Raw genomic sequence first — 7,500 nt, 5'->3', positions numbered from 1 at the left:
CTTTGAAACCAGGGCTTCTTTGCAGCCGAAATTGGAATGGATGGAAATGACAGTTTAAAGACAATGATCCAAACGTGAAAAATGACGATTGTGAAGTCGTTTACGAGGTTCAACGTTTTAGCCTCAGTGTTTGCCGAGGCGTCTTTGTATCGCACTTGAAAGTCGCTAACTCAGTACCTCGCTTTACAATTTAGCTCAGACTCGAATTTGGTCTGAAAATAATTGCCAGAGTTTCTAGTTCTTGGTCATAAATTTTTCGATTGTAATTTTTGTTTTATCGTTGTAGAGATAAACTAAGCCGCGGTAGGTAAACATGAAATTTGACTGAGAACAGAAGAAAAGCCATAAAAAGAAAACAGGAAAGACTCCAGGCAGCTGTGTTCAAATCAATGAAGAACATTACCCTTGACTTGTGGACCATTGAAAATCTCAGTTTCTCTGAAGGTTACAACATCAGTTCTACAAGCCAACATTCCCTTTGCGAGGAAGAACTCAACGTAGACAATCTTGCTAGGTTGAAGAGAAGTTCCGTCGAACATTTGCACATTATGAGGAATCAAAGACTATTTGCAATGGATGCGTTTGAACTTGTTAATTGATAATACAATTAAAAGAGTATTGGACAGTTGAAAATCCTTGCTTTTTAGATGGTCACAAAAAGGAGCTCAATAGCTCCATATTACAGTCAAACTATCTGTAGCGTGAACACCTAGACATCATTATTGATTTCATTAATCGATTATTGAAAAAATAAGTTTTCCAATATTCAAATCAAAACCAGTTTTAAAAACAATTTGCTTTTTTATTGAAGTCATTAAACAATTAAAGTAATTCAATTAAAAAGCGAATTTTCAAACTGTTTTGATTTGAAAATTGGAATAATTTGATTTCACTAAATTGAATAATGAATTCAATAATCCATTATTGAAACCAATAATGATTTCTGGCAGTTCACGCTTCAGGTAGTAAAAGTTCCCAGACAGTTATATTAAGAAAAGGAAGCATGCAAGCCTTCTCAATAGGGCTTATGTTTATTTATTGCTATTTAGTGCCCACATCTTGATTCTCCATACTTCAAGGTAGCATTGCTACATGTGACATCTAGTTGTGTTATGTTTTATGTTCAGCATTGCATTAGAATTCATTTACATCTTCCACCTGAATTGTAGTGAGTGTGATTCTTTACAAACAATGACTCACCCCCAATCATCGTGAAATTCTCTTTGGGTCCAGCCCTTTTCTCTAAAAAAAATAGGCTTGGCCCATCTCATGATCGAGAAAGGAGGTAACAAGCTTTCATTAAGGTAATTCATTTGAAAATGATGTACAATCCAGTTTTTTTTACATATAGGACATTCAAAAACTGCAATAAAAATATCAGGTCACCGTCCTCATTTTCGCCGTATGTGAATGGTATTCTGAGTGTTTTTCCTAGTTATACAAACACTGTAAATTCCCACACGTTTGCCTAACCGTCAAGATGGCATGGAAAACCGTGACAAGGTCTATTCACTGCCACCTTTGAGGTCGCAATGGTATGCGCAGTAGCTGATACGCAATGCCAAAATTAGGGAATCTGTACCTTTAAATTTCGGCGAGAAATGACTATACTTATAATCGGCGTTTTCAATCGCTAATAATCGATCATCGAAAATCCAATCTATATCAATCAATAACGTTATTAGTTTATTCTTATCGCTTGCAACTGCCGTGGGATAAGTAGTCGAAAATCACAAGCTAAACTCCGACTGCTTCCGATTTTCAACACCGATATTCATTCATCAGCGTTTGCCCATCAGGCACCGCCACTTTTTTCGATCCTTTTTTTTTGTGATACTGTGCGATATTGTCTGGCACTTTGCGATACTTTTGTGACACCTTGTGATGCCTTGTGATACTGTGTGATACCTTGTGATGCCTTGTGATACTTTGTGATACCTTGTGATACTCTTGTAATACCTTGTGATGCCTTGTGATCCTTGGTGATACTTTGTGATGCCTTGTGGTCCTTTGTGATACTTTGTGATACTTTGTGATGCCTTGTGATACTTTGTAATACCTCGTGATACCTTTTGATGCCTCGTGACACTTTGTGATACTTTGTGATGCCTTGTGGTCCTTTGTGATACTTTGTGATACTTTGTGATTCCTTGTGATACTTTGTGATACCTTGTGATACCTTGTGATACCTTGTGATACCTTGCGATACCTTGTGATACTTTGTGATGCCTTGTGATACTTTGTGATACTTTGTGATACTTTGTGATACCTTGTGATACTTTGTAATGCCTTGTGACACTTTGTAATACCTCGTGATTCCTTGTGATGCCTTGTGACACTGTGTGATACTTTGTGATACCTTGTGATTCTTTGTGATTCCTTGTGATACTTTGTGATACCTTGTGATAGTTTGTGATGCCTTGCGATACTTTGTGATACTTTGTGATACCTTGTGATACTTTGTAATGCCTTGTGATACTTTGTGATACCTCGCGATACTTTCTGATACCTTGTGATATTTTGTGATGCCTTGTGATACTTGGTGATAATTTGTGATACCTCGTGATACCTCATGATACTTTGTGACACCTTGTGATACTGTGTGATGCCTTGTGGTACCTTTTGGTACTTTGTGACACCTTGTGATACCTTGTGATGCCTTGTGATCCTTTGTGATACCTTGTGATACTTTGTGATACCTTGTGATGCCTTGTGACACTGTGTGATACTTTGTGATACCTTGTGATACCTTGTGATACTTTGTGATACCTCGTGATACTTTGTGATACCTTGTGATACCTTGTGATACTTTGTGATACCTTGTGATACTGTGTGTTACTGTGTGATACTGTGTGATGCCTTGTTGTACTTTGTGACATCTTGTGATACCTTGTGATACTTTGTGATACCTTGTGATACTTAGTGATACTTTGTGATACCTCGTGATACTTTGTGATACCTTGTGATACCTTGTGATACTTTGTGATACCTTGTGATACTGTGTGTTACTGTGTGATACTGTGTGATGCCTTGTGGTACTTTGTGACACCTTGTGACACCTTGTGATGCCTTGTGATACTTTGTGATACCTTGTCATGCCTTGTGATACCTTGTGGTACTTTGTGATGCCTTGTACACATGTGGTGCCTTGTGATGCCTTGTGACACCTTGTGACACCTTGTCATACTTTGTGATACTATGTGATCCTTTGTGATGCCTTGTGATACCTTGTGATGCCTTGTGTTACTTTGTGATGCCTTGTGATAATTTGTGATACTGTGTTTTGTCGTGTGATACCTTGTGTCCCAGCGTGTTGTAAACTCGTGAAACAAATTTGTGCCACCTCATATGATAAGTTTATGGTAGATCAGACCAGTGGCGGATCTAGGGAAGGGTGCCTGGGGGCCCCGGGCCTCCCCCTTATTTTGGGTGAAAAAAAAAAAAGAAATGACTGAAGGAAGAAAAGCCGGCAGGGCAAGTTAAGCAAAACCGGGATCCCCCTTAGCTCAAGGTCTGGATCAGCCACTGCAGACCAACATGAAATTGGGGTGACGCCACTAAAAACCCATGTTAGTGAGGTATAGTGATTGTGTGAGCATGTGATGTGATCACAAACTTTGCCTTCTTAATCAGTTATCCCCAAATCGTGCACTATTTCATCTTGAATGCACATTTGAACATACATTGTATTCTTGGCTTTAAATTGCGCTTGTATTTTGCTCGCGATTCAAGAAAAGACATTTACCAAAAGGTAACCAATATTGTCACGTGTCTTTCTTTTGTTGTCATCTGGTCATCAATAGTCAATGAAGAAGTACATTAAGCTGTTTTTAATCTTGTAGACCGTGTTTCAGAAGACTACTTAAGATTTATATTTTTTTACGCGTACAAAGTTAACCTTATCATTTGAAATACGCGCCGCACAAGCCAATTTCAGTGAAGTATGGCAACCACAGTTTTCTTGGCGCTTGTTCGCTAAACAGAAATAAACATTGCCGCGAGAGCTTGAGGCTCAAACGGACTCGCTCGATTTTTACAATTAATTAAATACCAATTTTTAAGAGTTAAGCTTAGTTCCAACTTATAGTGGTAATGTATGTATGCTTAAGGCAAAAGGCCAGCGACCAGTGCCGTAAACGTAGACCTTATTATGTCTGGTTTATTACTATAACTGGAGTGAATCCTAGTAGTAGTTGCCATTTTAGCATGAATCTGTAGTAGGTTAGTAAGCATGAACCTCAGTAAGATACAGGCTAAACAGAATTGTGATTGTTGCACTCTCAGTGGGGAAGCAACTTCATTATTCTGGTGCTATTATAGTATTTAATTGAATGACTGGTTACTATGTCCAAACTGTTCATAATGTGTGCCAATGCATATATGTTTGGACCCATATGACAAGAAACTCTCAAATGCTTAACATCCCTACTGGTCAAGTTGCAAAAGTGACAAAAGTGTATATTGGATAAATTTAGTTGTCACGGTTAGCTTTTGAGTGTCAATTTTTGTTGCCTGGACTCGTAATATCTCCTAAGGGACACATGATGTCCACAAATGACTTTTTAATATACAAACACAACTTGTTTCCTAAACAGCTAGCTTTGTTGAATTCCATTAGTTTTGTGTTGCACTGAGATTCAGGTATGATGACTATTGTGTATTTAAATACTTTATTCCCACAAGATATATAAAGAAATGCTTATTAACAAGTTTAATATGTAGTGTGTGAATGTTGTGGGGTAGGGGGGGGGGGGTGGAAATGGGTATTGTTGTATTCTAAACAGACCAATACTTCGTCCTGGAGAGTAAGGCACAACAAAGATTAACTGTTACTATTACTTATGTGACTGTTTCAAAGTGACTTCATGTGGCTGTCAAAAATTCAAGAAAGCTCATGTCATTTTTCACCATTCCATTTAAATTCAATGCTGTCAGTTGGCCAAATCGACCATGTGATGTTATAGTATTGTATAAAAATAATGTTATAATGTGTTTTATACCCTTAGGCAGCGATAAGTCCTATGAAAATTCAAATTGCTGTGAGTGGTATACTTTGGGATTAATAAATACAGGTTCATGTATTGTTATTTGTATTTATAATTTCTTTAAAATGAATAAGTTTTTTCCCTTTAATTTATGCGACTAATTTTACTTTTGTACCAGTTAGGCATGCTGATCTGAATCATGCACTACAAGGCCTTATGTATTTCAGTTTGTATTAAATTGTGTACTAACTCTGGGATTTTCGTAGCCTCTAATTTTCGTAGAGGCTCATATGGTTTGTGGTTACATAACAAAGACAGTAGAAGACCAAATGCATAAACGTCACTAGCTATTGACTGTGAGTGAGTTCCTCTAACAACTTCAGGAGCTATGTGCTTATGAAATTTTCTATATTTTTCTTGGTCTCTTGAAGACAGCTTGTAGATTTTGCCCTTGGCTATTGTTGTAGATTTGCCAAAATCTATGATTTTAGGGTGTACACTGTTATGGGTTTCATTTATGATGACATTGTCACCTTTTAAATCAATGTGCAGGTATTCCTTAGAGTGGATGTAGTATAAAGTGTCTGCACATTCAAACATAATCCTACACCATTCCCTTTGGGGATCATTAATATTTTGTAGCACAAGGGATTTAAAAGTCACAGAGTGACCCTCTATTCCATGGAGCTGGATTATAATAAGGTATGGCTTGGCTGCAGTGCAGCATCCAAAAAACAGAAGCTATGAATGATTGCTGTTTCCTCACGGGACCATTAGAACCCACAAATGACCAGCTCCCAACGTCAGTGGCTTCATAGCTCAGTTGGTTAGAGCGTCGCACTGGAATCACGAGGTCACAGGTTCAAATCCCGTTGAAGTCCTGAATTTTTCAGGCTTCTCTACGCAATTGTAAAAATTGCGTTCATAACTGCGAAGATCATAGCTTCACTTGAGTTTATATCATCTAGCGATGTTTCTCGTGACGTCACCCATTGTTATTAATATGCCAACCAGAACCTAATTGGCTGCTGAAACAATGAATTCTTTTGTTCTGTGGTTGGCAAGTTTGAATATCGAAAGAAATGTGACATCAATGTTTGTAAACAAGAAATATCGCTATTTACCCTTGTTTTTAATGTATGTTGATGATTTTAAAAAAAGAAAATAATTTGGACCAAGCATATAAAACTGAACACAAAAAATACAAAGGTAAATAAAATGAAAGTGAGAGAGCTTACAATGATGTCTCAGGGACTTGCAAGAAATGGAAATTATTTTATTGGTTCATTGTTGATTTGATTTAAATTTTTTTTCCACACATGAACATGTATTACTGTGATAAAAATAAATACTCAGTGTGGTCCACAGCATATTGGCTCATAAGTGTACAGTTATGTTCCAGTGTTTAAGCAGTTGCCTACAAAGTCGTAGCATCTTGTACAAGTTGTAGCCTTTCTCATCCTTTTCAATGTCATCCAGAGTTGGCTCTAAGCAATTGTTTGTTGATGTGAACTGTTTTTCCAATTCTTTGAAACTCTTTGCTACTTGCGAGTGCTTTCCAAGGACTTGTGTGTGCACATGAGCTAAATGTGTTTTGTAGTCGTCCTGAAGAACCTTACTATTGGGGCTGTTTCGGAGCTTGTTTCTGTACTTATCAAGTTTCCTTACATCCTTTGTCTCACCTATGATTTTTACTACATTCTTAGCCAAAGCAGAGGACAAGGAAGATGTGGACAAATTTTCGCCTTCACCACAGTGGTTGGTCTCATGGGTTACTGCTGTTGGAGGCTCTTTAAGCTGTGCTGTCCTGTCCTCAGTGCTATCCTCTGTCATAGCTTCCTCTTTTAACTGCTCTTCCAACTTCTGATCATCCTGGTCCAAAAGGCATTCCCCTACTTGTTCAACAGCAACTAAAGTTTCCTCTTCTTCATCATGACTATCTTCTTCTGCATAATCTTTGCTTCTGCTTTCAATTTCACTACAATCATCATGATCATTTTCACCCTCATTGGTTGAGCTTCAACTGGTTGAGCTTCAACTGGTTGAGCTTCAACTGGTCTACTGACATAAAAAAATTCAACGCCACTCAGAACATGCCTCCACCACGTTCCTTCACCACATAGGAGGAAGTCTGTAATTTTTTCCAGGTGTGCTTGGTATGCATGTGGATACTTCAGGATCACTCTGTGTGGGATTATGGTGTTCTGTGCGGGAGGCAAGCAGCGTGCTAACTTCTCAAGTCTGGACTGTTGCTCTTTTAATGTGTCTCTTTGGTTATTCTCCCCTGCCTTCACCTCCGCTTGCATCCTTCTGATGCCAGGGGTTATTATCTCTCCAGGTCTTCTACTTGATGTTGATGCAGAGATGCTTGAAAGTGTATTGAAGTGACGTTCTTGTTTTTCAGTATTGGTTGACCTGCAGCAGACAATACGATTTTGGATAAGATCATGTACAACCAAAGAGTGTAGGCATCGCCCATAAAACGTTTTCTCTGAGAGGATCGGAGGCTTCCCAA

At 38.2% G+C, this 7,500-nt stretch overlaps 1 protein-coding gene and 2 pseudogenes across 1 annotated transcript in view; 1 reads left to right on the top strand and 2 right to left on the bottom strand.

Annotated features, from left to right (window-relative positions):
* LOC137996205 (organic cation/carnitine transporter 2-like) overlaps nt 1–7,500 on the top strand; it is a 329,899-nt pseudogene that overhangs the window by 223,184 nt on the left and 99,215 nt on the right.
* The window catches only part of LOC137997903 (tetratricopeptide repeat protein 28-like), a 220,632-nt pseudogene that overhangs the window by 198,856 nt on the left and 14,276 nt on the right, over nt 1–7,500 (bottom strand).
* The window catches only part of LOC137997919 (uncharacterized), a 3,422-nt gene continuing 2,287 nt past the window's right edge, over nt 6,366–7,500 (bottom strand). Inside the window, exon 3 of the mRNA XM_068844246.1 lies at nt 6,366–7,500. This exon is cut by the window's right edge and continues 118 nt beyond it. The gene's annotated coding sequence lies outside the window, so the exon portion shown is untranslated.

This window comes from Montipora foliosa, chromosome 3 (genome assembly GCF_036669935.1).
Source record: "Montipora foliosa isolate CH-2021 chromosome 3, ASM3666993v2, whole genome shotgun sequence".
Taxonomy (NCBI): Eukaryota; Metazoa; Cnidaria; class Anthozoa; order Scleractinia; family Acroporidae; genus Montipora; species Montipora foliosa.
This window is presented reverse-complemented; position numbering and strand designations above follow the sequence as displayed.